Source organism: Myotis yumanensis, unplaced genomic scaffold (assembly GCF_028538775.1).
Source record: "Myotis yumanensis isolate MYYU_CA2020_CCGP unplaced genomic scaffold, mMyoYum1.0.hap1 SCAF_3, whole genome shotgun sequence".
Lineage (NCBI taxonomy): Eukaryota > Metazoa > Chordata > Mammalia > Chiroptera > Vespertilionidae > Myotis > Myotis yumanensis.
In genome coordinates this window covers 51388279-51399176 of record NW_027223754.1, presented here as the reverse complement: position 1 = coordinate 51399176, position 10898 = coordinate 51388279, and positions in this window count along the sequence as shown.

The following is a 10898-nucleotide window of genomic DNA, read 5'->3' as shown; positions in this document are numbered from 1 at the left end:
TTTTAAGCATCTTTAAAGTTGCTGAAGTTTAGGAAACTCTGAAGCCCATAAAGTAGCAGCAGGAGGTGAACAAACTGGGATTAATAAATCGAACGTTGGCTAAATCAGACATATTTCTAAAGCTCACACTTTTCTCTGACACATCAAACCAATTATTTCAGGCATAGTGGGGATCTTTTCTTTACCAATGTCTCTACTAGCCAAAATAAAATGTTAACTGGCACATATAATGAATGTTTTAATTCAATGTGTACCGTTAGAAAATGGAATCCATAAGAAAACATTAAGAGGGAGTTATCTGACAGAAAAGCACTTTGCAGTTCCTCATTTCAATGTGAATCATGCCCATTGATCAGAAATATTTCTAAACAATGAAACTGGAAGATATTACGTAAAATAACCAGTGACTTTTCGTGGAGAGAAATGATAGTAAAGAGAATTTTATGATACAATTCATGAGTCTGCACTTGCACATTTATTATATAGTTTATGTCAAGTTATTTTCCTTCCTCATTTACACTAGGTCAAAGCTTTAGAAAGCATAGATGGCATAAGAGGATGAAACAGGTCGCTTTAATTTAAGTTGGGAATTCTTTTTTAAATTCTCTTACTCTTTGCCCTCAGCTCCATGTACCGATTCAATTTTATAGAGTTTAGGACTATGGGATAAAATCCTCCAACTTTCTCAACTCTCCAAGTACATTAGAAATGTTAAAGGATACAGAACGAAGCACAAAAACATTCATGAGTCTATCATAATCCCTTTATAAAACTAAAATTGATAAACATGAATATGTTCACATCACTTTGGAATTTGATGAGAAATAAAATAACCAATAATATTGAAAGTCTAATCACCTGCTTCCCATTCAAACAGAAATAAACCTTGTTAAGACTGAATGCTTGATGCCCTGGCTAGTGCTAAGTGGTTAGAGCATTGGCCAGCAAAGGGTCACAGGTTTGATTCCCCATCAAGGGCACCTATCTGGGTTGCAGGTTTGCTTCCCAGCCCTGGTTGAGGAATGTGTCTCTTTCACATTGATGTTTTTCTCTCTCCCTGTCTCTCCCTTCCACTCTCTAATAATAATAATAATAATAATAATAATAAAAATTCTCCATAGACACCAGTAATAGAATAATGAAGACCTGGTTGGGGGGGGGGGGGGGAGGAAGGGTAGGAGGAAAGGGGTAAGGGGAGATGGAAGATATCTGTAATACTATCAACAATAAAAAATATTTTTTAAAAAAAGAAGAAAAAATATCCTCATATGAGGATCAACAACAATAATAATAATAAAAAAAAAGATTGAATGCTTGAGGTAATAACATGAGGGTTTATTTCCCTACCTATTCCTGTTGTGAATATTGGAATCAGTCTCTAACGTTGAGTTATTATACACATCATCCAGGTATCTGTGAGGGCTCATATTTACAAAGACATCTTTAATCCAGAAAAATAGAATGTTGGTAAATATTATATATACATTTGATGTTATTTATAATATAATATTAATTATATATGTAATAATAATAAATTAAGATTTGGAAAACATACCCAACAAAACAAAATCATGAATACTGACAGGGGTAGTGAAGGTTGTCTAAAGGAGTGAGACACTGATGGACGGACTACAGGCAGGAGTTTCCTGCTTGCGGTGGCCTTCATACTAGGAATGTCTGACCCAGGTGGTCCTCTGCCCCCAGCCCTGTCCACCGCACCCCTGTGGCACACTCATTCTCTACACAAAGTTAAAAAATGTATATTTAAAAAACTCCAACACAATCAAGCATCCTGCAAGAACCCCAGGCAAACAAGACTTTGGCTCATTGAGGCTGAGGAAGGCACTAAACTAGGAAGATGGGAAAACCACTTTGGTTCTCATCCATCTGAGTTCTCTGCTGCTCTCTTATGATTGGTGGATGAGGCTTGCTCACATGGTCAAAGGCCAACTTCCCCGTCTCCGAGAAAGTGAAGGGGAGGTCAGTTTGGAAATGTCCCCCATCTATGTTTGTAGGCCTTGGCAGGGATCCTGCTCCAGGGGATACTGGGAACATGGAGGTGCCTGAAAAGTGATTGTTTGTCTGTCTTTCATAGGAGAAGAGACCATAAGCCTAGGTCTTTCAACATCTTCTCAGTTTAGGCAAAGATGTTGACCAAGACTCCTATCTCCCCCACAGCCAAGACTTTAGGATGGCATCAATAAGGAACAACCAGAAAAAAAAAAAAAATGAAACTATGTATGGTGACAGATGTTAACTAGACTTATTTTGGTGATCACTTTATAATTTATGCAAATATCAATTCATTATGTTGTACACCTGAAACTAATATAATGTTATGTGTCAATTATACTTTAATTTAAAAAAAAAAGAGAGACAGGTCAATCTAAAAACAATAAGGAATATAAAATCTCAATTAGAATATTTTTTATGAATTGCTTCTTAAAATGGAAATAGAGAAAAGTTTTAATCAGCCTGACTACAAAAATACTTTTATTTAGTCTGGAACAGCCGTGGGCAAACTACGGCCCGCAGGCCGGATCCGGCCCATTTGAAATGAATAAAACTAAAAAAAAAAAAAAAAGACCGTACCCTTTTATGTAATGATGTTTACTTTGAATTTATATTAGTTAACACAAACACTCCATCCATGCTTTTGTCCTGGCCCTCCGGTCCAGTTTAAGAACTCATTGTGGTTCTCTAGTCAAAAAGTTTGCCCACCCCTGGTCTAGAATCTCTTATATGCTTTCAAATTACTGTTGTTTCACAGAGGAGCTGGGAATGTTGCTCCTTGTTTCAGGATCTGTGGTGGTTTCATAGTGCAATAACTTTTTTAGACTGAAATACATTTTCCGGAATTTACTTCTTTGTAAATTTTTGGTAAGAGTGGGCCACCATAGAGATTCCTGTAGGAGATTTGGAAGGTGGAAGTGAATCAGGAGCCATTTGCTAGCCTACATATATTGTCACTTACATGCTGGCTCATCTTGTTAGTGTGGCACAGCAGCTAGTCAGCAATTACACCACCGCCCCTAGATCCTCCTTCAACCTTGGAGACTTGAGCCAAATGTATGTGTCTAGCTCTGTGACCAAGGGCCTAGGTTTCTGAGGACACTTATACCACTAAGGTCAGAATCAAGAAGAACTGACATAGTTGGAGTCCTTCCTCATGGATTCTAGCTTGTGCTTGTGGGTTCCAGCTTGTGCTTGATTTCTCTCATTTTATAGTCATAGTCCCTTTCTAATAGACGGTCTTGAGGCCTTCTGACTCTAGCATTATATGTGAAGACAACAGAGTTATTAGACAGCTTAACTAGCTCCCACAACTGTTGGGAGTCAATAAATGTTGATTGTGGTAACCAGCTTTTAATATGATCTCTTAATGTTCCCTTCCCCCGGTTATTTAAACCTCTGTGTGGCCTGCTCCCACATGGTATTGGGGTTGTTTGTGTGGCCAATCCTATATAATAAAGAGCTAATGTGCTAATTAGACTGAATAGCAGAACAACCATCCTGATGACCTTCTGGACAAAGCTGGGGCTGCGAGGGCTCACCAAGGCAGGCGGGGCTGCAAGGGCCAAGCACCTTGCACGAATTTTGTGCATCGGCCTCTAGTAGAATATAAGCAATTATATATCACCTCTAAGATTAGACTATTAAAAAGCTGCATCTTTTTTCTTGGGCAAGCTCATGTTCTCTCTTTCTATTGGAAAAAAACGGTGCTGTATTGTGAGCAACCCTATGGAGATCCCATGTGTAAAGAAGCTAAGTTTCCAGCTAATAGCTATTGAGAAACTGAGAACTGTCAACAATGACATGAATAAGCTTGTAAGCAAATCCTTCCCAGTTGTGTCTTCAGATAGGACTGTAGCCCTGACCAACAAGTTGACTATAATCTCATGAGGCATTCTGGGTCAAAACTGCACAGCTGAGTCACTTTCAACTCACAAAAATTGTGCAAAATAAATTTATTTTAAACGGCCCTATTACAGAATAATTTGTAACTCAGAAATAATAACAAATACAGAATATAAATCAAATCCTACTCCTCATAAATGAATTTACTAGAAGTACAACTTTACAATTGATTTCTTATAAAAACTAATTTTGATTTTCTCTGAATATATATATTCATGTTATTATTATGAGGTGACACAGCTTTCTCTCTGATATTAAAAATTTTCATATCTGTATTGTATATGGCATATTTTTTCTCTTTTTATTAGGAACTAGAAAAAGTGGTTAAAAGCTTTATTATCAATAGTAGAAGATGGTGAAAATAGCCTTATCATTTGTGACACGCTCAGGGAAAGTTCAGCTTTTCTCTTCCCTAAGCTTACCCAATCCTTAAATTACTTCATCTTGTCTCATGACTTTCAACATTACCTATACATTACCTTTTCCTAATATACCACTTTTTTTGATTATCAGATTCATATATGTAAGTTGTATTTGCAATCTCCTAAAGGTATCACATACCTACCTGAAAACTTAACATGTTTCAAATATCGCATATTCCATTGCTCTTGACGCTACACTATGCAAGTAGTCTGCATTGATTGCCACAATACTAATGCAATCATGGTGTGTGTGTGTGTTTCTATTTAAAGAAGTAAAAAACTAGATAGTATTAGCTTCTAAATACAGAACAGTTTTGGAAAAGTAAGTCATTTTTACTTCTTTTTAAGTGTTTTTATTGTCAAAGACAGTTATTATGCTATTCCTCAGCATCATGAGTGTGGAGTAACAATGGAAATATCATTAATGATTATGGAAATGGCTTCCTAATCATTGTATTGCATCAATGAAATGTCCGTTTACTAACTTCCTTGGTATCTGGACATAGTTGTACTGATTGGATCAGCATCAGGAATTTTTATTCTAATGATGCTATAAAGCGAATAATTCATAGCAGCAACCCCATTTAGATTATTTCTCAAAGTTTCTAGGAATTATTCCTGGAGGTTCAAAATATAATTCACTATTTAAGGCCTTCTAATCAACTCATCTACCTTTCTATTAAGTCCTTTTCTTTCTAAAGTTCTATGGCAATTTTATGTGCTACACTGAACTGAAACTTACACATTTTTACTCCTTCAATCTACCTTTCAACTTAATATTGTTCATCTCAGGTAATTCCGCTCATTTAGTTGCTTTATTATAATTCTTGGAGTCATCCTTGGTTGCTCCTTTTGTCTCTTCCTAGAATGCAATACAACAGCCAATCATATTGGCTAATATCCTTCTGAAATTAATTCAGAATCCCATGACTTTTTGTCATCCCTGCCTTGACCTGCAAGGTTAAAGCCAAACTCGCCTCTTCCTTTAATTATAATACCTTCCTAATTGGTTGACCTGATTCTAATCATGCCTCCCTCTAATAAATCCCTTCCTTATTGAATACAGGTATTGCAAAAATATCTGTTGTATCTCACAACCTTATGTAAAATAGCAGCAACCTCTCAATACAGAGTGAACTTTCTAGTCATTTTATCTTGTCTTATTTTTCTCCATGGCACTTATCACTTTCTAATATGAGAGAGGTGGTTGCTTAGCATTGGCCTATTATCCATATAACCAATTTTTGAGCCCCACTCAAAAATCTGTAAGTCATATGATTTAAATAAAACTGTTTGTGTTTACTACCATATCCCCAGCATCTAAAATAGCAGCTGATGCACATTAGGATGCTCAATAAATATTTGTTGAACAAATGAATGGCAGCCTTTCACTAACTTCTAACAACTTCTCATCTCACTAAAATGAAGTACATGGTGCTTTTCTCCCTACAATGAGCCCCATGTTCTGGTCCTCTGCTCTAACTCTCTCACTCAATTTCTGCATAGTTCCGCCTGCTTCAGCCATATCAGCTGCACCACTTGTTGTTAAACTAGCTGTGCAACAGCCACTTCTGCTGAGAATGATTTTCCTCTAGGTACCCATGAACTTTACCTCTTCACTTCTCTGTTTTTAATATTTCCAATTTATATTTCATTTCTATTTATATTCATATTCTTGGAATCCTTAAGCAGTAGTCAAGGTAAGTATATTCTGATTTTTAAACATATGTATAAATTGGAAACATATGGAATATTGCATATTATTCTCATCCTATGTAAGCATATGGAAACCCTCAGTTTGGCTTAGAATGAGTGTCTAGGGCCATATTTTCTGCAAAAATGTAGATAATATATCAAATGGATTTTTAGTTTTGTGAAATGCCAAAGGAAGAGCTGAGACATTTGATAATTGCCAGAACCTTTCTCTGAAAGCTCACCAGGACCATGAGTCATTATTTAGGTGACAAGATGTCAGGATATGACAAGATATTTCTGTTATATAATATGACAAGGAGCTTAACCCAGTTCTAATGCTGAAAAAATATGAATCAAAGTAAAAATAAAAATGAAATAGGTCTTGCTTAGTTTCTTTGATGAAAAGATATCAAAGAACTCTATGAAGTACTTCTATTTTTAAAGTGTACAAACTCAGAACCTGAGCGAAGAAGTAGAAGCCTTTATAAATCGAGACTCAAATGTTCTTCTAGTAGTATATACAGCAATCTTACAACAAACCTTGCAAAAGAACACAGCTGTCAGAGTGCCATGCTAACCATGAGGACATAGTTTTTAATAAAAACAAAAATTTTGTTGAATAAGAATGAAAAGTTTAAATATACGGTATTTTTGGTAAATTTACTAAATTTCTTTGGATTTATTTAAAACTATATTACTATTATAGAGGAGTATTTTCCTGAAGGAAATAAAGCAGGATTTAAATATACATAAGCATACAGACTTAGAATGGTCACATTTTAAAAATATAGACTTTATTATAAACAAAACTTCAATGATGAGAGAAAAGCTTGTCAGTGAAACAAGCACATGTTTTATGAAAATAGATGACTTTGATAAATTGACTCATATTGAAAAAAAACATTTTCAAATGTCACTATTGGCTCCATGAATTAATAAGAATGCACAAAGCTTACCAAGTTATCATTTTTCAGTAATTATGAGCTGGAATGCATTTTCTGACCATAAAATAACAGCTTCCATTGTAATTATTATAATTACCTAATAAAATATTTAAATAATTTACATTATACATGAAACTTTCTCTATTTCTATGCTAGAATAATTGCAGATATTTATAGAAAAAACTTAGCTACATGATAATAATTTATGTGGAAACAAAAATCTTCAATTAGATGAATATTTTAAAATTTATAAAATTGAAGTATTTCTGTCTTTGTATTTTGCATAAAAGCAGTCTTACAGTTTCAAGCTTGTGTTCTGAACTATAACATTACTTTCAAGTTTTGGAGTTTAAAGCTCAAAGAAGATTTGACTTTTGGTGGGAAACACACAATGCAATATTAAACAGGTGACATGTCATAGAATTGTACACTTATAAACTATAATTTTATTAACCAATGTCACCCCAATAAATTTAATTAGAAAAAGCTCATAACAAAGTTTTTCCAAACTTTTAATATCCATGGATAATTTATATATTATACATATACATAAAAACATTATCATCACAAAAGTGGTCTCATTGGAATGTCATGAGATAGGCTCTTCATTTCCAAGCATGGTCTTTAATGGGGTCTATACTTTAACCACTAAAGATTTGATTATTTTCAATCAATAAATATTTTATTTTCTTTAAGGTTTTTTTTCCTTTCAGACAGTCCTAGAGTCCCCAAGTAAAATACAAGTTACTTTGTATAGATTAATATCTTCAACTTTTTTCAACTGACACTTTATATTCAGATTTAGTTTACACCTAGAAGAGAGAAGGAAGGAATACAGAAAGGAAGGAATATAGGAAGGAAGAAAAAAATAAAGAAAGGGAGATGAAATGGGAGGGGAAATGGAGGGAAAGAAGAAAGGGAGAAAGGTAGAATAATAAATTCCCTGCTTTCTTCATTCATTCAGTGATGATAACCCATGACTAACATAAGACTATCCCTGTTATAGGATCTGTTGGCAAAAAGCTAATGATTCATGATATGTGTCCTTAATAATGACAGGTGTTACAGAAATATATATACCAGTGACAGATTAGCACACATTTACTTAAGTGGGTTTCTCAGTCTCCCTTTCTCATTTATCATGTCCTCTGCTATCTGCATTCCACCTAGTTACTCTGTTTTAATACTTTCTATTAGCCTCTCAATATCTTTTACCTCCATGCTACAAACAGCCGACTCAAAATCCTTAGTATCTTAAACCCACACAAAATCTCATTTCCATTTTACTACTCTGGTTTATTAGAAAAAGAGAGCATCTGATAAAATCTATAAGGAATACATTATGAATCACTGAGAGCATGTCTTAAAGTGTTAGATTTTCCATACCTGTTTATATATTAAAGGAGTCAGCTATTAAAATAATGATAAAATTTCAGGGAATTTATCTGAAGAGTAGATATTTCTACACCTTGATGATTATAGTACAGAAGCCTACTTACCATTTAACTTTCATTTGCATCACAAAATTATTGACCCTAGTCAACCAGACCAATGAGTCTCATCTGCAAAAGTTCCGTTCTCTAACACAGTAAGTGTCTAATGTCCTTATTTCTGGATGGACTTAGCACTGGGAACCCTATAATTTTTTAAAGGATTAAATTAACACAAATATTGTAAATGCTCATTAAAAGTAAAGCATGATACTAAGCATAAGGTAAATAGCTAAACAATTCTTCTATCATATTGAAACAAGCCAGATAGAGAATAAGAACTTAAATCACTCAGGTGCAACAACAGGAAAAAAGGAAAGAAAGAGAAAGAAGAAAGAAAGAAAGAAAGAAAGAAAGAAAGAAAGAAAGAAAGAAAGAAAGAAAGAAAGAAAGAAAGAAAGAAAGAAAGGAAGGAAGGAAGGAAGGAAGGAAGGAAGGAAGGAAGGAAGGAAGGAAGGAAGGAAGGAAGGAAGGAAGAAAGGAAGAAAGAAAGAAAGAGGAAGGGAGGGAGGGAGGAGCAACAACAAAAACAAACCAGAAACTAACCCATGTTATTAAATAGAGGGAATTTAATAGGAGAAACTGATTATAGCAGTTGCAAAAAGATGAAAGGGCAAAGATGGTGAGACATAGAAATTTGTAACAGTCTAAGGAACTGCACCTACAGAGCTCAAGGTTCCAAGAGAGACATGGATGTTACTATAAGTTGGGAGCTCTAGCAGCATGGTAAATTCTAGATTCTATAACTATGCCAGAGTTTCTCCATGAGTCCATGCAGTCACTGCAAAAGACACCACTTGACATAGAGGGGCAGAGAGTACCTTGGTTTTCCCTCAAATATTTTGCCAGCGTCTATCATACAGGGAATTTAACTGAAATCTAGTTCACCAGGGAACCAGGAAGTACAATTTACAAGGATCAGGCTTTGAAACCAAGCAGAGCAGGGCAGAAATACAGTCTCAAAGCAAACAATCAATGATTGACAAATTATCGTTAAAAATATGATGACTTTTTCTTTCCTCATTTCCTAAAAAAGTTGAAGAGAATGATTTACATTTTGTTTTGTAAGTGCTGCTATATATAAACACATGTTCTGGTATAAATTGTGTCATTTGTTTTAAATGAAAAATCTGCCCTGGTTGATTTTGCTAAGTGGTTAGAGTGCCAGCCTGTGCACCGAAGGGTCGAGGGTTCAATTTCTGATCAAAGGCATGTACCTGGCCTTGGTCAGTCAGGGTGCTTGAGGGAGGCAACTAATCAGTGTGTCTCTCTCACATCTCTTTCTCCGTTTTCTCCCCACAACCCACCCAACCCTTGCCTCCCTCCCTCCACTCTCTCTAAAAATCAATGAAAGAAATATCCTAGGATGAGGATTAACAAAAATCTAAATAAAATGAAATGAAAAATCTGTCAGTTTAATTAACCTATTAGCTAGTTTGTGACAATATACTCAAATTATTATAAATAGAAGTTTATGTCATTTACCTGTTTACAACTTAAAAAGGTTTTCCATTAAACTTAGGATGAAATATAAAGTAAGTACTCTTTTCTACTGGGACCCTGCATGGCTCTTGCCCTGCCCTTATAAAATCATGTCCTGTTACTTAGTCATTAAATTACTCTTACCCCGCCTGTCTTTTTTTCCCTAGAGTTAATCAAACTTCTTCACCATAACATGGTGAATATCTCTTTTTAAAAATTATTTTGACTGGAATATTCTCTTCACAGAAATATTGATGTTGGCCTAGTATCAAGGCCTCGGCTGAACCTCCACACCCTCAGAGTAAACTACCTGTCTGTTCTACTCTAGGAAGTATGTTGGTCACTCTTTCATTCTGGCAAATCATTATCTACATAGCATAAACCAATTCCTGATATTTTCTTGCTTAGTTACTATTTTATTGTTTCCACTAGAGTTGAAAAGTCCCCCAAAGTAGAGACTGCCTCTATCTTGACTTCCAAGAAATCCATCCCCAATATTTAGGAAATTCTTAGCACATAGAACACTATAAATATTTATTGAATGGATGAATGATTGAATGAATGAATGAAAATCCTGCTGTCGGGTTTTAAGCTTCTACATTCTTTCCCACATCTGGTCCAGCACTGCCTACTTCCTTAAGAGGAGAGACACGATTTATATTGATTCTCTACTAGGCCACATTTAACTGGTTCCCTTGAAGTCAGCTCTTTGGACTTCACCCTTTCCTTTTGAATGGATATAGTAAACAGATTCTCCACATCTTACTCTCCCAGATTTTCAAGAAGAGTTCTGTGACTCTTTCCTTTACAACTGGTAAATTAGATTTGCAATAAAAAGTAGTAAACCTCATTCAAGTGTCTTGAAGTTGATCAGATTTTTCAATCAAGCTTTATCTAAAACTGGAACAAATATTTAGGTGCTTACTAAATATTGATAAATTGGTATT